Genomic DNA, 21,171 nt, shown 5'->3' on the forward strand with positions numbered 1-21,171 from the left:
ATACCCACCTGCGGAACTGAAGAAACAGATTGATAGAGCCAGAAGAGTTCCCAGAAGTCACCTACTACAGGACAGGCCTAACAAAGAAAATAACAGAACGCCACTAGCCGTCACCTTCAGCCCCCAACTAAAACCCCTCCAACGCATTATTAAGGATCTACAACCTATCCTGAAGGATGACCCAACACTCTCACAAATCTTGGGAGACAGGCCAGTCCTTGCCTACAGACAGCCCCCCAACCTGAAGCAAATACTCACCAGCAACCACATACCACACAACAGAACCACTAACCCAGGAACCTATCCTTGCAACAAAGCCCGTTGCCAACTGTGCCCACATACCTATTCAGGGGACACCATCACAGGGCCTGATAACATCAGCCACACTATCAGAGGCTTGTTCACCTGCACATCCACCAATGTGATATATGCCATCATGTGCCAGCAATGCCCCTCTGCCACGTACATTGGTCAAACTGGACAGTCTCTACGTAAAAGAATAAATGGACACAAATCAGGATGTCAAGAATTATAACATTCATAAACCAGTCGGAGAACACTTCAATCTCTCTGGTCACACGATTACAGACATGAAAGTTGCTATATTACAACAAAAAAACTTCAAATCCAGACTCCAGCGAGAAACTGTTGAATTGGAATTCATTTGCAAATTGGATACAATTAACTTAGGCTTGAATAGAGACTGGGAGTGGCTAAGTCATTATGCAAGGTAACCTATTTCCCCTTGTTTTTTCCTACCCCCTCTCCCCCCAGACGTTCTTGTTAAACTCTGGATTTGTGCTGGAAATGGCCCAACTTGATTATCATACACATTGTAAGGAGAGTGATCACTTTAGATAAGCTATTACCGGCAGGAGAGTGGGGTGGGAGGAGGTATTTTTTCATGCTTTGTGTGTATATAAAAAGATCTTCTACACTTTCCACAGCATGCATCCAATGAAGTGAGCTGTAGCTCACGAAAGCTTATGCTCAAATAAATTGGTTAGTCTCTAAGGTGCCACAAGTAACAAAGTAAGGTGACAAAGCCCTGGCTGGGATGATTTAACTGGGAATTGGTCCTGCTTCGAGCAGGGGGTTGGACTAGATGACCTTCTGGGGTCCCTTCCAACCCTGATATTCTATGATTCTAAGTACTCCTTTTCTTTTTGTCAGTCTCTAACTCCCTATCTCTTGGCCTTTGATGTGAGGCCTCCCATCCTGATAATAAAAGTTACTGATGCATGGCTTTAGGACCATGCTGTGTAATTAACATACTGGTCTAGCACGAGGAATGCACCAAGCAGGGATAGGTGGTAGATAAGAAAACGGTTTGTTTATTGGCTAAGGTTTCCGATGCACGAGGGCAACATGCTTTGCTAAAAAGTATATAACCTTTGTATAATCTGTATTCAGGGTCCCCTCCTGGCTAGCAGGGGGGCATCACGCTCGAGCGTAATAAACTTAGTGTCTCTTGGGAACTTTGCAGTTGTGGACTTTGTTTATGTGTCTCAGCCTAGATTCGAACTGTGCGTGACCTATCAGGTATAATTCGCAGCATTGGTGTGCGTGTCCTACCAGGTGTAATTCGTAGCATTTGTGTGCGTGTCCTACCAGGTATAATTCGCAGCAGTTGTGTGCGTGTCCTCTCAGGTGTAATTCGTAACAGGATTTGCAATATTCAGTCAATATTTCTGTTTCTTTGATTACCCCTGACAATTTCAGAATACAAGTGCCACATTCCATGGCACACAAAGCATTACAAGTGGCATAAGAATTCAGAGAAGAGTCAATAAAATTAATATAAAACTTTAAACTGACCCTAAAATCACTTAATAATATAAACTAGACACAGTTTTATAGGGGATGCGGTGCAGCAACATAGGGTTAACAATTGACCTTTCTTGGCAGTGGTTCAATTTCTACAGAAAACTGTTCCCGTTTTGCTCAACAGGGCAATCAAAATTAATATACAAAACCTTCCCTTTTATCTGCAAACTGAAATTTTAAAATAAAGGATTATTTTAATTAAAATTTGCATTTCAGAGCCTATTTCTGAGATGCTTGTGACTCAGTAACATGGGAGTCTGACATAAAAAGTCTGAATACATTTTTCATTCTGCTTTGCTCTCAGTTTCTCATCAAAAGAGATTTACATGTTTTTGATATTTAAACAAAATGTGTAACATTTACAAGTGAGTGAACAGTGTTGTCTACATTTAATGAAACTACTGTGAGTCCTGTAAGGTGACCTGTGAACCGAGATATTATTAGTAGAGCCCTACCAAATTCATATCCATGAAAAATGCATCACTGACCGTGAAATCTGGTCTTTTGTGTGCTTTTGCCCTATACTATACAGATTTCAGGGGGAAACCAGTGTGTAGTGGGGCGACTGCCCCCTCCGATTGGCAAGGGTTAAAAGCAGCCAAGCTAGGCTGATTGGGGAAGCAGCCACAGCTGTGGCCAGCTCAGTTAGGGCCCAGCTGGCCCTGATAAGAGGTTTGTAGGCCAGAAGCTGAAGGAGTCTTACTCTAGCCCTGGAGTGGGAAAGGCTAGCTGCCTGGGAGCAACGTACCAAAGCAGAGCAGTGCTGGGGGAAAGGGCTGGGGAAATGGGCAAGAGGAGCTGGGGCGCTCCAGCCTGGTAAAGCCTTGTTGAAAGCTCCAGCCTTGTTGAAGGCCTACAAAAAATACTAGGGCTGCAGAGAGGCAGCCTGGGGATAGGCAAAGGCAGCAGGTCCTAACCCCTTGCCAATGATGAGTGGCCACTACAGACTGCTGTCTGCCCCAGTGAGCGGGGGCTACATGATGACTGGCAGTAGCCACTGAGGCAAGGTGGGGATAGAGGGTTGGAGGTTCCCCTGGGAGTAGAGCCCCAGACTGTGGGGTACTGCTGGGGCAGAACTCCGAGGTAAAATGGCACCAGGGTCCAGGAGGGACACAGGGCCAGTGGCAGGCAAGACACTGGCCTGCAGAGGGTGCTCCATATCCCAGCAGCACAGAAGTAAGGGTGGCAATACCATACCATGCCACCCTTACTTCTGCATTGCTACCTTCAGAGCTGGGCGGCCAGAGAGGAAGCTGCTGACTGAGGGCCCAGCTCTGCAGGCAGCAGTGGAGACGTAAGGGTGGCAATACCATACCATGCCAGCCTGACTTCTGCGCTGCTGCCGGTGGCGACACTGCCTTCAGAGCTGGGCTCCCGGCCAGCAGCCGCCGCTCTCCAGCTGCCCAGCTCTGGCAGGCAGCACCACCACCACCAGCAGCGCAGAAGTAAAGGTAGCAGTACCGCAACCCCCCGCCCCGCTACAATAAACTTGTGACCCCTCACCCCCCCAAACTACTTTTTGGGTCAGGACCCCTACGATTACAACACTCTGAAATTTCAGTGTTAAATAGATGAAGTCATGAAATTTACCATTTTTAAAATCCTATGACCATGAAATTGACGAAAATGGACCCTGAATTCGGTAGTGCCCTAATTATTAGGCTTAGCCATGAAGGCCTGTGGGTAATCAGACTTTTCTGACTTGGCAAAAGTCACTGAAACTGGATGATTGATTGTGGAGTGGAACCAAGTCAAAATAGATAAGAAATACAAGTACAGTAATAAAATGGAGGAAGTTTCCCAATGCCTGTTAGAACTCGGATGAAGATGGGACAATCTGTGAAAAGTGGCTTGCTTTGATCCATTCTGACTCATCATATTTGTTTTCCATTGTATTAAAGTCCGCTCCTCTAACAAGCACTGAAAATGAAATTTGTGTAATGTAGACTTTTGTCATAAAACATGTTACACACATGTTCTGAAATAGCATTTAATCTTGATTTGTAGTCTCCTAAAAATCCAAATAAGTAAATTATTCCAGCTCTGAAGTGAAGCAACATTTGTTGTATCATCTTAATTATTTTTTTCTGTTAACCTCCAAAAGTTTGTTCTGCTTCCATAACCACATGTGTGAAAGTCAGAGTTAGAAATAATACTGGGTCACAAATTTGGGTCATAAATTCAGGTCACAATCAGACCTTCCTGATAAAGCAGTCAATAAATCCTACTCAAGCAACCACACTTATACAACGTAATCAGCTAAATATAAGAATTTGAAATAGGACATGAAATTCATCTACTGTATGGAGATAATCTGCTCTTTAAAATAGTCACTTTTAGTGTGTACGTAAGAAAGGACTAGAGGGAAACAAAAATCCAGTAAACCACCTCAAATGTCTGAATAGCTGCTGAATGGAAAAGATATTAAGAAACTGTCTTAACAGATTTTTAATGTTCTACAATTCCCAAGTTTAGAAGTAGTCACTACCTAAATTTTAATTGTAGTCTTAAGCCTTGCGCATAAGAGTCATGATAAATTCCAGGTAAACTAAACTATTGTGTCATCAGCCACAGTAAACATTTCACTGTCTCCAGAAACAAGGTTTAAAAGTACTATTGAAAAGTGTCCTACAGGATCCTTAATGTTGCTTTTGCATATTAGTTTGTGAATTAAGTCCCTGGCATATTCTCTAGGAAAAATGGGTAGCTGTTTATGACCAAATATTTTAAAAAAGACAATTTATTTTCCTTTCAAATTGGAGTACTTCCTGCATACATTTGCACTTCTCTGCAGGCCATGATAAGATGATGTATATGGGATTTTTAAAAATTGAACTATTAAAATGTGAAATTACCCAAAAGAAAACAGCCAGGGCTCACAAGGGTTTTGTACATAAATTAAAGGAAGGAAAGGTGCTTTTTTCACCCATTAGAAAGTACACTCATGTCTCTCACTGCTTCGAAGCATGGGGCATTTACTTTTGTGATCATGGAGATCTGAGCCTCCCTGCTGTTGTTGGGAAAGAGAACCTGTTACCCCACCACCCCAACCCGAGATAACAGGCTCCTCTGGAAACGGCTGTCATCTCTCTCTCGACCCCCACTGGTGTTTTCTAGATATTGTGTGTGAGACAATAATAGAGCTCTCTCCAAGTAAAGGTGAAGCTGTTACAATCCAGCCTCGTCCAACATCTGAGACATGGAAGGGAAAACTCGGACAGTCTTCCTTGTAAGTACCATGTGGCTTTATAGGCCAATACCTGAGATATAATAGGTATGAACGAGGCCACCTCTAGGTTTCTACATGTCCTTAAAAAAATAACCACTATGCTTGCTAATTGGGTAGTGCCACATTACATGCACAAACACCATCCCAATACAACATCGGTCAGTTAAAAGGCAGGGCTAACTGACTTGTGTTGCTTCTGCCCCTAACACTATGGTGTATAAATCAACTACAAGTCTGCACTTAGATAAAAAAAAATATGCTTTTTTGCTCCTAGCGGCTCTCAGCTGTTTTTAGAAAGTGTCATGTAAAATCTGTAAAGGAGTCAAGTAAAGCCATATATAGACAGAAATTCAGACAGTTCCAATTGTAAGTTTCAATTGCCACTAGGAGGAGCTACAAGAGTCAAAAACATTTAAAAGACAGGTCATCTTTCTTTCTTGAACTCATTCAAAATTAGAAAAAAAATATCAATTCAAAAATGGTGTATTTAATTTATTCTGTCATGTATTCTTAGCACAGGAAAGTGGGATACAAATACAGAGAATCTTTTAGACTTATATTTTGTAAATTTTTAATCTCTTTTCTTTAATGTAAACTGCCTAAGGTGCTGAGGCACTTTATATTTCATTTGGTATTTAATTTATTAAGAGCACTTATTGCTTCAGCGCTTACATTAAGAAAATAAATACAAATACAAAAAATATAGTTCTAAAAGATTCTGTAAAAGTCTCCATATTCTGCACACAAAATAAGCCAGACTGAAGTAAAAAGCTTTATATCCACCAGGATTAAATAACTTACAAAACTAAGGCAATTCACTCAAGAAACCCTGCTGATAGCTTTACCCATGAGAGCAGACAGCAGACCGTAGTCCGTTTATCCTGTAGCAAGAATGACAGCCTAGCAAAGAGACAATTTGCCAGCATGGACCCACTCTACAGCCATCAACTATTATTTGTACTTTTACTCTTTTAAAAATTGTAGAATGCAAATTAAAGGTTTTCAGCAACAATGAAAGGGGATTATTGGTGGTTTCCATCAGAGTTTAAAGCAAAATAAACGAAGTTTATGTTTTGAATATAATTAACACAAATATTTTGTTTTATTCTAAAGAACCTATTATAATCAACACTTCAAGACAAAGTTATGTATTTGAACTTTATTTGCCAAAATCTAGTAAGACTTGTAAAGAATACAAATAATATCTATATTTTTTAAAAATAAAAACTGTTTTCCTTTGTAATGAACTTTTTACTATGCTATTTCAGTTACACTGTACAAACTGATTTTTCCATAATTATTTAAATAGCATTTAATCTGGTTCAAAAAGTAATTCAGTTATTAATTGACATTTAAATTTTCAGCTGAAACAGAGAAGTCTCATCAAACAACCTTGAAACTATTCACCCACTTCTTTTAATTGCAAGAACACATAGTAACTGATACAATTAGTTTCATTTTTTAAAACAGAATAGCATATCATGTCTAAAATAATTAAAAATTCATGTTGTAAAGCTAATCATTCTACATCATGCTGTGTACAACTTTTCACTACAGGTCATCTCACAGCATTGTCAACATTGTCAAAGTAACTCTGTCAACCCATTTCCCTCTTAATAAAAATACAGCCTGTTGTTGCATTGTATACTAGTTATACAGAGCATGATTCTGCAAACTCTTACTCAAATAGTCACTGCTAGGGTTGCCAGGCCAGTTTTAGACCAGAATGCCCGGTGGAAAAGAGACCCTTGCAGCTCCGGTCAGCACCGCAGACCGCGCTGTTAAAAGTCCAGTCAGTGGCACAGTGGGGGCCCAGAGCTAAGACAGGCTCCCTCCCTGCCCTAGCTCCACGTAGTTCCCAGAAGCGGCCGCCAAGTCCCTGCAGCCCCTACATGCATGGGTGGTCAGGGAGGCTCCGCACGCTGCCCCTGCCCAAAGGGCCAGCTCCACAGCTCCCATTGGCTGGGAACTGCGACCAATGGGAACTGCAAGGGTAGCACCTGTGTGTGAGGGCAGCGTACAGAACCTCCCTGGCCCCCCATGAGTCTAGGGGCTGCAGGGACGTGGTGGCCGCTTCCCGGAGGCCGTGGTAAGCGCTACCGGGACCCTGCACTCCGAACCCTCTTCAGCACACCAACTCTCCTGCCCCAGCCCCTCCAGCACCCTAAGCCTCTTATCCCCAGCCTCACCCTAGAACCCGCACCCCCAGCCGGAGCCCTCACCCCCTCCGCACCCCAACCACCTGCCCTCACCGAAGCACCCTCCTGCACCCCAAACACCTCACCCTTTGCCCCACCCCAGAGCCTGCACCCAGAGCCCATACCCCCAACGCCCCAACCCCCTGCCCCAGCCCAGAGCTCTCTCCTGCACCCTGGACCCCTCATTTCTCGCCCCACCCGGAGTCCGCACCCCCAGCTGTTCTCCTGAGACTGCACTGGCTTCTAAGTGCAGAGTGGACTTTGATCTGGGAAGCCCTATATAATTTAGGTCCTGGCTACCTTAGAGATTGCCTTTCCTCACACACATTCATAACCACTGAGATCAAATGGGCTGAGCTGCTACAAGTTGCAAAATTTGAACTTGGATTCCTGGGGATAGGAGAAGCTCAGTGGAAGAGTGTCAATTATGGAATCTGTTTCCCTTTCAGATTCAAAAGAGTACAAGTTTGTTGACCATCAGGGGAATGCTGTAAGGCCCAGTGTTTTACCATGCTGGAATGGCTGGTAAGATAAAAAATGAAACTAATTGAATCAGTTACGATGTGTTCTTGCAATTAAAAGAAGTGGGTGAATAGTTTCAAGGTTGTTGGATGAGACTTCTCTGATTCAGCTGAAAATTAAATGTCAATTAATAACTGAATTACTTTTTGAACCAGATTAAATGCTATTTAAATAATTATGGAAAAATCAGTTTGTACAATGTAACTGAAATAGCATTGTAAAAAGATAAATTGGTTTGGTTTGTTTTTTTATTATTGGCTAAGGTTTTTTTATTTTTTACTAACAGATATATTATAGAAATTGTGTATGTGCTGTCAAAGGCTTACAACAAGTACACTTTATATATCTACAGATAAATAAAATAAAAAGTAAAATGGAAATTTTGATAGTGATTCCTTCATTATAGAGTATAAATGAAAAATTCATAAAGTGTTTACATAAAATGAAATACCACAAAGTAATTCTGAGCTACTATAAGTAATGTGTATTCCATTTTCATTTAGATATCAAAATACTCCCAAAACCGTAAACGAGAAATGAGAGGAATTCTCTTTAGTTTGCTTACTTTGCAGAAGGCAGTAATTGAGAAATAAGGATTTATACAAGTCATTTCAGATGAACTTCAACTGTTTAAGATTAGTTTCAGAGTAGCAGCCGTGTTAGTCTGTATTCGCAAAAAGAAAAGGAGTACTTGGGGCACCTTAGAGACTAACAAATTTATTTGAGCATAAGCTTTTGTGAGCTACTGACTGCATCCGATGAAGTGAGCTGTAGCTCACGAAAGCTTATGCTCAAATAAATTTGTTAGTCTCTAAGGTGCCACAAGTACTCCTTTTCTGTTTAAGATTAGTGTGCACCACAGCCTTGAAACTGGGCCAAGGAGACCAATGGATAATTCATGATCCCTTTTGGAGGCAATTTACGTGGAAATACATAGAAAACCTACTCAGTGATAAACGCCACTAGTTTGCAATGCACTTTCCAAGAGTCTATCTACATTTTTAAAAAATTAGTACTGTTAGCATGTGGCAGTCACACATGTAGGCCAACTTCTCTTTTTGCACTAAATTAATAAGCACTTAGAAAAACATGAAGTGAATTCATATCCTAATTGAAGTACAAAAAGCTATGCTTTCCCTTTTGTAACAGGCTTGCCACTTTGAATATATGAGCCAAAAATCAAAATACACACTGTCATGCGGCAACAGTACTACAAGACTATACAATTCTCAAGAAGTCTCCTGTGTATGTCTCTGCATATTCAACTGTATAATAGTTACTTAACAGGTTTAATAAATATTTGCAATGAGTTCCAAGATCCTCACATGGAAAGTGCTATTAAAAGTGCCAGCTTTCATTTTTATTATTTTAAAAAAATATACTATTAAACTCCTGAAAAGATATGCTATCTCTGACAGGAGATTCAGAAATAGTTAATAGTAGAAGGATGATTGTTTCAAAACTATGTCATCTTTGAAGAGATTGACTGAGCTGCCTGCTCTGAATACACAAATAGATCACTGAGGTGACTGAGAAGTAAGGATTTAGATAAGTCATGTGATTCCAAGTTTAACAGCTTGGATTTTCAGGGCACCAAACCTGCACAGACAAGTCAAACAACATGAAAATAGGTCTTGTTATTAGATAGGAGTTCAAGCACACCTGTACACAATTTCACCATTTTATTGTAATTCAAAGCTGAAGACACAGCTTCCGTTCTTCTTATATTATTGATTTACATTCTACTGTGGACACTAACAGAAGTGTATTATGTGGTCAGTATTCTGTGATATACTGGCTTAGCTCAAATATTTTATTATTCTAAACTTAATTAATTAATCAATCAATCAATCTGATGGACAAGGTAGATGAGGTAATACCTTTACTTATCCAGCTTCTGTTGGTGAGACAGACCATCTTCTTCAGAAGAGCTCTGTGTAAGCTCAAAAGCTGGTCTGTCTCACCAACAGAAATTGATCCAATAAAGGTATAACCGCAACCACCCCGCCTCTTTACTACCCAAAGACCAATGCGGCTATAACACTGCATTCATTAACTTAATATTATAGATGTCTTGTATTACTTTATCTCAGCCTTGAAAAAGTTTCATAAAAATTCACTGGATCAGTCACAAAATTTATTTGTGCACTATAGCCATAATAATAATAATAAAAAAAATAAATATCTTACTAACTGTAAAAATGAATCTCTGGGTGAGCAGAATTTTACTGTGCACTTCATATTCTGCAACAATCAGAAAACCAATTAAGACCTCAGGGAAGACAAAGAACAGAGGAAAAAAGTGAACCTATCAACTATCCTTTTTGCTATTATAATTAACAATACTTAACCTCATTACATCAATAGTCATGAACAGACAGAATCTCACAAACCAAATAATTATCTCAATTTTCATATGAATACATAGATCAAAACAGTGTTGCGTGTCAGTTAAGGTTGGCCTAAAATATGCTACCTACAACCCCTCCCCCCATTTGTTAAAACATCATCATTAAGATTGCGAAGTCAAGGACTCAAAAGTTAGGAAGCGACAAAAATGACGGTTAAGAAAATACGAATGGCCCCACTGGGTCAGACTAATGGTCCATCTGCCCCAGTGTCTTGTCTTCCAACAGTGGCTAATGCCATTTTTGTCACCCAGTTTATTGGAATCCCATTGTAACTCTTCACAGTCTGCTTTGGCTTTAACAAATCTGGAGTAATTTTGCATCATCTGAAAATTTTGCTAACTTATTGTTCAACACCTTTGTCGAGATCATTTATGAATAAGTTGAATAGCACAGGTCCCAAACAAATCCTTGGGGATACCTGCTATTCACCTCTCTGCATTGTGAAAACTAACGATTTATTCCCCCACCGTTTATTTCCTCTCTTGTAACCAGTTATTGATCCAGGAGAGGACCCTCCCTCTGATCCCATGATTGCTTAGTGCACTTAAGAGCCTTTGGTGAGAGACCTTGTCGAAGACTTTCTGAAACTCCAACAACACTATAACAACTAGATCACCCTTGTCCACACGCTTGTTGACATCCTTTAATAGATTGGTGAGGTATGACTTCTCTTTACAAAAGCCGTGTTGACTCTTCCCAACACATCATGTTTAGCTACGTATCTGATCATTCTGATTTTTACTATAGCTTCAAATAGTTTGACTGGTACTGAAGTTAGGCTTACTGGCCTGTAATTATCAGGATCACCTCTGGAGCCTTTCTTAAAAAAAATTAGCATTACATTAGATACCCTCAATTCATGTGGTGCAGAGGTTGATTTAAGTGATACGTTACATAGCATAGTTAGTAGATCTCTAATTTCATATCTCATTTCCTTCAGAACTCTTGGGTGAATACCATCTTGTCCTGTTGACTTATTACTGTTTAGTTTATCAATTTGTTCCAAAACCTCCTCTGTTGACACCTCAATCTAGAACAGTTCCTCAGATTTGTCACTTAAAAAGAATGTATCAGATGTGGGAATCTTCCCCATGTTCTCTACAGTAAAGACCAAGAATTCATTTAGTTTCTCTGCAACTGCCTTGTCTTTCTTGCGTGCTCCTCTAGCGCCTTGATTGTCCAATGGCCCCAGTGACTGTTTAGTAGGCTTCCTACTCCCAATTTTTTTTTAAATGTTGCTATTAGCTTGTGTACTTAGCTAGCCACTCTTCAAATTCTTTCTTGGCCTGCCTTATTATATTTTACATTTGATTAGCCAGAATTTATGTTCCTTTCTATTTTCCTCATTAGGATTTGACGTATTTTTGAAGGATGAGTTTTTGTCTCTAACCACCTCTTTCACTCTGCTGTTAGTCAGGGTGGCTTTTTTCTTATTTTTATTTATTAGTTATTATTATTAGGGATGTACATTTAGTTTGAGCCTCTATTATGGTGCTTTTAAAAAGTTTCCATTAGGAATGTAAATGTTTAACCAGTTAACAAATAAGCTTGATGCTTATTGGTTTCTGTTAACAGTTAAACTGCCCTGGGGTCCTGGCTGCCGGGCCCCGGGATCCTGGCTCTGAGCCCCCCTCAACCCCCGGTCTCAGCATGCCTGGGATCCCCACTGATGGTGGGGAGCCCGGCAGCAGGGATCCCCGGGCATGGGGAGCCAGCAGCGGGGATCCATGTAAAACGTGAGGGTGCTACAGCTCTCCCAGTTCCTCGGTTAAACATTTAACCGTGTAACTGATAGAATTTTAATCAGTTACAAGGTTATTTTTTTTACATGTTATTTACATCCCTAGTTTCCATGCTTTTCACCCTTGTGAGTGTTCCATTTAAATAGCTTCCTTTTCTGTACTTCCCCTTTTTGAAGTTAAATGTTAAATGTGGTGGGTTTCTTTGGCACTTTCTTCACCCCTTCCTACCCAATACAATGATGTTATATTTAATTACATTAAAGTTGCTATTAGTGAGCAGTTTAGCTATATTCACCTGCTGGTGCTGATCCTGTGCTCCACTTAGGACTAAATCCAGAATTCCTTCTCATCTTGTGGTTTCCAGGATGAACTGCTCCACGAAGCAGTCATTTATAGTATCCTGAAATTTTATCTCTGCATCCCTTGTTGAAGTGACATGTACCCAGTCAACATGAGGACAGTTAAAATCCCCTATTATTGTGTTTTCTGCCTTTGTAGCCTCTCTAATCTCTGTAAGCATTTCACAGTCACCATCATCATCCTCTTCCGATGGTCAGTAGTATATTCTTACTGCTAAACTCTCACTATTCAAGCATGGCATTTCTATCCATAGAGATTCTATGGATCAGTTTGATTCATTTAAGATTTTTACTATATTTGAGACTCTGCTTTCTTTCACATATAGTGCCACTCCTCCACCAGCACGACATACTCTGTCGCTCCTATATATATTTTGCACCTTGGTATTACCATATCCCATTGATTATCCTCATTCCACCAAGTTTCTCCCAATGCCTATTATAGGAATATCCTCATTTAATAACAGGCACTCCAGTTCACCCTTCTTAGTACTTAGGCTTCTAGCCACTGGAGGGGAGTGTGTGGGCACAGATACATTTGTCCATTCCCCCAAAGCCTGACCACTTAACCTCCAATCTATCCCTCTGCCAATCCTGTCTCATCTCCACACCTGGCTCCTTGTTCCAGTGTCATTCTTTTTGCCTATCCAGACCCAGTCTTCACTTTGCAGGCTTCTCATCCCAGCCTCCATCTCAGTCTCCTTCTTTGGCCTTGCTGTCCTAATTTCCTCTTCCTCCTCCCCCAATCTTTCCCTCTCTGCTTGACCAGTCCCAGTTTTCCCCTGCCAGCTCCTAATCTTGTCTGTTTCTTTACCCACTCCTGCAGTGTCTTCAGATCCTAGTCTCCCTCCCCAGGTTCCTCATCTAGTCCCAGTCTCTCCCTCTACCTTAGCTCCTTGCCCAATCTTAGTGTTCTCCTGCCAGCCAATTGGCTCCCAGTTGCCTTCCCCACCATTTCCTTCATGTGCGCTCAGCTCCAGTCTTCTTGCCCAACCAGTCCCAACCTCTCCTCCCCCATTCTGGTTCCCAATCCCAGTCCCCTTCTCTCCCCCCACTCAGCCAATCCCAGGTTCCGCCCTCATCACCCCAGCAAAACAGATTCCCTGTCTCAGTCTACTCCTTTTCCTCTTCCATGGTCTGGCTTTTGTCCTCCCTGCATTCGAATCAGACATCTTCTTCTGCCACTTTGCCTTGGTGCCAGTGTGGTGTGGTAGGGGGAAGTGTCATTGACAGCACTAGAAAGACGGACTCCCTGCTCTCATTTCCAGGCCTCATCCCAGTCCAGAACATCTGGGAGTGGCCACTACAGACAAAGTCAGGTTATATGCAGGAGCTACAATGGGATGGCACATGCACAGTCTGGTCAGCATGAGGAGATGCAGGAGTCTCAAGCATGTTCAGTAAGGCCAAAATCTTCTGAAAATGTTGCTGTTAAAAATCAAAGAAGTCTACTTATCATGTGCAAACTACAATTGTTCAAAGGCTTACAGTTTGGCCAAATTTAGACAGATTTTCAGAGAGACAGCAAAAGGTACATCTTTCATACCAAGCCAAATGTCAAGACCTTGCTCCAAAGCATGAAGGGGTTAGAGCTTTTAAAAGAAAAGGTCACTAAAATTTAACATGGACAACAATGTATTTTTTGCCAGCCTCATCCTCAGAAATGGCTGAACTACTTTGGTTGACTTTTTACCCTCTGAAAATCAGCCTTAGGCAGAAATCCAGCATGTAAAGTTTTAGGCAAAACAGTTAAAGTTTGGCAAATTTATAAGCAACTAAAACCATATCTTATAACAGGAAATGTTTGGCAACCATACTAATAGGTGGCACAACCACCCCACCTATAATCTGACAGAAAGCCTAAAAAGCAAGAAAATGAAAAGTTAAGGATACCTACAGCCCATACTTTCTATTCTTCCATCCAGAGAGATGCACCTGACCACTGGCACAACGATCATACACCACAGACCACAACCTTAACTCTGCTCCAAATAGAGATGCTAGCCTCCCACCACTTCCTTCCCTAAACAACACCATCACAAACAGATAAGACTCTCCCGTCCTCCCATTATCAGTCCTTTTGTTCAGTTCAGTGACAGTACATACACATTTAGGTTTTGGGAAGAAAGGTGGGTGGATATACTGGAATCCCCACTGGATCTGCTCCTAAGCCAGTCAATCTCTTTGATGAAGATCCTGCTCTTCCTGAAAGGAATCATTGCTATACTGAAGATGTAGCCTTTCATGAACCTGTTCAGCTGGCTCAGGAGATCCACTCCTGAACAATGGAGCTCATCATAATTGTTTTAAATAAAAACATTTATCAAGCAATGGAGTTTTTTACCCCAAAATAAAAATGTCCCATGAAACTCATTAGGGTCTCAAACTTTTTAAAAACTATTAAATGACAATTTAAGTCTGATGAGATTGTTTTAATTTGTGCTTTCCATTTTTGGTCTTCATGCTTGGTTGTCATTTCTTACGTGGCCTGTGTAGTTCAGGAGATCTTGGAAACCAATTGTCATGGGTATCCTGGTTGACCAGGGGACCTACTGACCTGTTTTTCCATTTGGTCATTTTCTTTAACAGTGCCACTGAACGCTTTCACAAAGAACAGCATTTTCAAAAAAAATAGGGTACTTTGTTGAAGACTCTGGTCTTAACATAATTATTAAGGCAGTTGGAGTCTTAGGACTGCACAGAAATACATAAGGATTCAGTTTTGATGAAAAAAACGAGGAGTCCTTGTGGCACCTTAGAGACTATCAAATTTATTTGGGCATAAGCTTTCGTGGACTAGAACCCACTTCATCAGATGCATGGAGTGGAAAATACAGTTGCAGGTATATTTATACATAGTACATGAAAAGATGGCAGTTGCCTTACCAGGTGCAGAGTTAGTCTAACGAGACAATTTAATTATCAGTAGTGTTATCAGACACCATCATAGGACCTAACCACATCAGCAACACCATCAGGGACTTGTTCACCTGCACATCTACTGATGTGATATATGCCATCATGTGCCAGCAATGCCCCTCTGCCATGTACATTGGCCAAACCAGACAGTTTCTACGCAAAAGAATAAATGGACACAAATCTGACATCAGGAATTACATCATTCAAAAATCAGTAGGAGAACACTTCAACCTCCCTGGTCACTCAATAACAGACCTAAAAGTGGAAATTCTTCAACAAAAAAACTTAAAAAACAGACTCCAACGTGAAACTGCAGAACTGGAATTAATTTGCAAACTGGACACCATCAAATTAGGCCTGAATAAAGACTGGGAGTGGATGAGTCATTACAAAACCTAATTTTACCACACTAATTTCCCCCTACTGTTACTCACACCTTCTTTTCAACTGTTTGAAATGGGCCACCCTCATTACCACTACAAAAGTGATTTTTCCTCCCTTGGTATTCTACTGATAAAATAAATTTTTATTACTTTCTACAGTTTATATTTTTTAAGAGGGGCCCAAAAACATCATAGTTTTGTGAATTCTAACTTTTTATAGGCCAATTTTTAATTGATTGGGACCAGAAAGCTAACAAATTTACTTGAAAATCATGAGGAAATTCAACTTTATTTAAGAAATCATCTGCTGAAAATTTGTGGCAAGCATACTGATAAACTGCTTCCTGGACCTTGTCTACGCTAGGATTTTTTTTTCTTAACATTTTCTTCCATTGCTGTCACTGGTTTTGTTGCAGCAGCCACAAGGTCAGTATTTAATCCTTCATATATATAAACATGGAAATTGGGACTACTTTAAAATACAGATACCGCTTAGTCATCTATGCCTTTGTTTCTCAAGACAAGATTACTTCCCTTAAGGATTCATTTTAAATCCCTCTAGAAACTGATGTTGGTGCAGAATTCAGCTGCCTGTTTGTCAAATGGTATATTTTATTGTGAGCACGTTACACTGGCAGTGGCTGTATGAACTGCATTGCTTACACATTGTTGTTTTAGGTAGAATTTAAGGAGCTCCTTTTAACTAAAGACTTGGCTACACGGCAAGTTAGTGAGTGCAAAACAGGGTGCAACTACCACTACTTAAGCACAACTATTATAACAATTATAGATTTGATGCAATAATTGCATTTATGTTTTTATATGTTGTCAAAGACACCTAGAATTATAGATAGGTATTCTTATGTTTCCATAAATAAAAATAAATGCATGAATAAAGTAAAATTGAAATTTAGATCATCTGACTTCTAAGTACCCCACCGAACTCCTCGTTGTTTTTGTCAATACAGACTAACACAGCTACCCGATACTTGACAAATAGAAAAAGTAGCTGCAAACAAACACTAATTCAAGGAATTTGTTCATCTTCTGATTGAGTAGATTATTAGACCATAAGAACACCCACTGTCAGAACTGTAGGTGTGTTGAAACCTACAACTATATCTATGCAGAACCATCAATCAAATTGTCTGTCACACCACATAAAGTTTAACCAGCTTATCAAGTCAGTAAAGAAGGGGAAACCCGTGATTTTGGTTTATATGCTATCCACCATATTACTATCCTTTTTGTAAAAATATCAAACCAAAGAAACTTGCTTGCAATTTTAAAAGCCAATAGTGTCTGCAAGGGAACATCTTGCTTATAAATGTTACTATTTCACAAATTTCAAATCCCCAGAACCGTTTCCTGTTCTCTGATGAGAACCAGAATCAGGACGAATGACAGGAAGAATCTTGAAGTAAGATATATAAAAGTGTAATAGCCAACTAGATCTGAAGGCAGCCCTAGAAGAACCATACTATTAAAAATATTTATCTCATGAGATTATTTAGGAATAAGAGAAGTGAGTTCAATTTATTAAAATAAGAGGGTTATTTAATAAGCTACTGCTTGATCCAAACTACTCTGAAGAATCGTCTGGTAGTTCAGAAGACCAGAAGTCCATAAAAATTCATTTGCAAGCTCTCTTTTTGGTCCTGGTTGATAAAAATAGTGTCACGATTCTTTAAAAAAACCTCAACAAATCACGTAACTGCCAACTGCACTAGCTGTAGCAGAATGCCTGATTTTGCATGATACATGTTGTGCTTCAGTTTATCTGATGACATGACTGAGCTCTTCGAAGCTAATTCCCCGCTGGGAAAATTTATATAGATGTTAATTGCTCATGCAAAGTAACCTGATATGATACATCATTTGAAAATTCATTTTTTAACCTGCTTTGTGAATAGTAAACCATTCAGTCACAGCCTGAGAAAACTAAAATAGAACAATAATGCTGTCCTGAGGCATCACATGCCAGTGGAGCTTCAGGTCAGCTGGGTAAGAAGGAGACTGTGTTGCTGAAACATGCTTTATTCCATAATAAATAAATATAGCAGCAGGAAGAAGCAGCAACAGAAGATCTTCCAAAGATTTGAATAAAGCTACAATCCAGGTTATTCTTAAATCAGATAGTGTAGTTTTCAATACCTACTTCAACACTAAATAAATCAGACTTTTTAATGTAATCTATAGTCCATGCAGTAAAAACACAAAAAACCATAAGCTACTTTTTCTGCATCTTGATAGGGACTAGAAATACAAGGCAATTTAGAGGTGTGTCCTACTGAAAAAAAAAATCTTTGTTTCTTTTTTTTTGTGCAACTGGGAATTCCTTCCAGCTATTTTTGCACAGTATAAGAGGCAGGTTCAGAAGAAGCAACATTCTCAGTAGTACTGTACTGTGATTGAACAGATGAAAAACACCATACACAGAAAGAATAAAATAATATTCATTTAAATACAGAGAGAGAACACATTATGTGTACTAGTTTGCAGACATGAATTCTGAATTTGGTCAATTTTATTATGCTTACAATAATGACTTATTGCTGAAGTCTTGTAGATAATTTTAATTATCTGAGAATTTAATAGTGTACATTCATAAAATAAGTATGAAGTCATAATTTTTATTTGTTGCCATCTTACCAAAATATAAACAAATATTAGGAGTGCAGTGCCTTGTAAATTTGTAAAATAATTTCTCTCTAAAATATGTGGTCATTTGTACACAATTAACCAAATAGTGCTGCATCCTATTATTTACGTAATAGAAATTTTCTATTTACATGGCTCAACAGAAAACCAAGAATGTATAACTTTATCATACAAAAAAATCTTCCGGTACTAGACCTGATTCATATGTCCTCATGAGAGGCTGAAAAAAAAATCTATGGAACTAACTTGATTTCAAAGTTACAAAATTCTTGTTCCAAATTAATGTTTTCATATCCCTAGACAAGAAAAAGTATTTACCAGTACCCAATAGTTATTAAAAATCCCCCCTGAAAATTTAGGTCAAAAATTTCAGTTGGGCCTTAACCAGACCTCCAATATAGTAAATGCAATTTTTTGCCCGTGAATAATTTTGCCTCTGATTCATCACATGCATACAGGTGGGTTCTCAGTTGTTATTCCAAAGCCTATCCATTTATATCTAAATCTTAGTAATATATTTATATGGAGGTACAAGAAAATATTACTGGCATCATGCATTGCAAAATGAATTTGACTGTTGTATTCTACAAGTTCTGCATCCATTTGAAGCCAATGGCAAGATGAATAAAGTTGTTCTAAACAAGAATATAATTATTTCAAATTTATTTTTTTCTTTCCATTTATAGATAGATATGTATGTTTATATAATTGCCATATATATAAAAATGGAAATTATATAAACATACATATCTGATACACTATATAGTTAAAAGTCTGTCCACTGACAATGTGTAAATTTTCTATTTGAAAACCATACAAAACTAAAACATAATATTTCTGAAATTTAAACAGGACACCTAGTGACCACTATTTCCAGTCCCATACACAGACCTACCAAAGTATAAACTTCCAAAAAACATTGTTTGCAGTTTCCTGGTTTTGGCCTTTGTGTATTACATGATTTTTAAGAGACCAATATTTGAGCTAGACATATTTTAATTAGAAAAAATGAATATATGCTATTTATGATATTCAGTACCTTCACTAAAAATGTCTTTCATTAATCTACTCCCAACTTCTTATGAATCATTTAATGAACAGCAGCAACATATTAGTCATTCACACAAATCAGTACAGTAGAATGCTAATAACCAGATATCTTATGAAGAGATAATTAAAATAATATTTTCCTTGTTCATGAAGAACTAAAACTTGTCTTTCCCCTTCTCCTCTCTTTCTCTAACTTCAAAAGCGATATTATAGGAATAGAAACTACAGACGTGGTTACCTCTTTAACCGTTCAAATGGAGACTGCTCTTCAGTTGTTGATATAGTGATTCCTGTCTATACAGTATGTGAAGTGCTTTAGTATCCTTCTGGATAAAGAAGCTACAAAAATGTAAGATATTAATTTATTATTAATAAATAATAATAATAATAATAATCTGTTATTTTTAAAACAATAAAATACCTTTTATGACCAGATTGTTGTTTTGTTAGCATTCATCCTTCAAAAGATGAATATCATTCTTTTTTATCTTAAAAACTACCATCACTAACCACATAGCCTCTCTTACTTGTAAAGTATGAATTTCTAAAAGTGCTTTGACAGAAACTTAATACAGGACTCTAAACAGAGTGTTTTAGTACTTCAAACAGTACTTTAATACTTCATTGGATGTTCAGTTTTATCCAATGCTGTAGCAATTAAACTGAGTATATACTTTCAGAACCATACCAATTAGAAGAGAGAACCGCATAAGAAATAAATATTTTATTTTTGTGCTCCCAGATTTATGACTGTCTGCCGCCAAAGAGTAGCATAAAGAAGCCATGTGTTACACCAAGACAAAAATCTCAGAACATATCCCCAAGCTTCACACGTAGATGAACTCTCCCAAATAGAAACAGACATGAATAGCATCTATACCACTATCCTGTGACGAATCACCAGTAAAGGTAATATACCCTACTCTGATTCCCTCTAGGCAGTTTCAGAGGCAACCACAACCAAAAGGAGTCCCTGCTAAGGCAATGCCAACGTAACCATGCTACTAGGGCACTGCTGTGAGTCATAGCAAGTACAGAGACAAACTGTACCCTACAATGGAATAATACAGGAGAAATTCCACAATGGAAGTTGTTTTTCTTACACAAGAGTGAATGATTTGGCTCCACTACAGGAAACAAATTGATTTAAGTTGAGGGACATTATGGTACTTGTATAATAAATGATCGACCACATCTTTTTCACCCAAGGCAAAAGGAGATTCCCCTTGGTAACAATAGCTAAAAAAAAAAATTGAGTTAAAAGAAATGCCAAAATTGTATCTTCCATGTTATGAATTTTGTGTGTTTAGTGCTGAAATTTTGCGAGAGAGAGGAAAAAATATTAATAGGGCTGTCAAGCGATTTAAAAAAAATGAATCACAATTAATCACACTATGAAACAATAATAGAATACCATTTATTTAAATATTTTTGGATGTCTTCTACATTTTCAAATATATTCATTTCAATTACAACACAGAATACAAAGTGTACAGTGCTTACTTTATATGTATTTTTGATTACAAGTATTTGCATTGAAAAAAAACCAAAAGAAATAGTATTTTTCAATTCACCTAGTACAAGTAATGTAGTGCAATCTCTTTGTTACAAAAGTGCAGCTTACAAATTTATATTTTTTTGTTACATAACTGCACTCAAAAACAAATCCATGTAAAACTTCAGAGCCTACAAGTCCACTCAGTCCTCCTTCTTCTTCAGCCCACCGCTAAGGCAAACAAGTTTGTTTACATTTACAATGCTGCCCTCTTCTTATTTACAATGTTACCAGAAAACGAGAACAGGCATTTGCATGGCACTTTTGTAGCCGGCATTGCAAGGTGTTTACATGCCAGATATGCTAAACATCCAT

The 21,171-nt window shown here is 38.8% G+C and overlaps 1 protein-coding gene across 2 annotated transcripts in view; it reads right to left on the reverse strand.

The window, feature by feature from the left end:
• The window catches only part of PRKACB (protein kinase cAMP-activated catalytic subunit beta), a 116,780-nt gene that overhangs the window by 74,801 nt on the left and 20,808 nt on the right, over positions 1-21,171 (reverse strand). The window contains exon 1 of one of the 2 annotated variants that reach the window (XM_073357220.1): positions 19,540-20,244. The exons of the other annotated variant lie outside the window; for it this stretch is intronic. The gene's annotated coding sequence lies outside the window, so the exon portion shown is untranslated. Of the gene's footprint in view, positions 1-19,539; positions 20,245-21,171 lie in introns of those variants that run through there. 2 annotated transcript variants of the gene reach the window in all.

Source organism: Lepidochelys kempii, chromosome 8 (assembly GCF_965140265.1).
Source record: "Lepidochelys kempii isolate rLepKem1 chromosome 8, rLepKem1.hap2, whole genome shotgun sequence".
Classification (NCBI taxonomy): Eukaryota; Metazoa; Chordata; order Testudines; family Cheloniidae; genus Lepidochelys; species Lepidochelys kempii.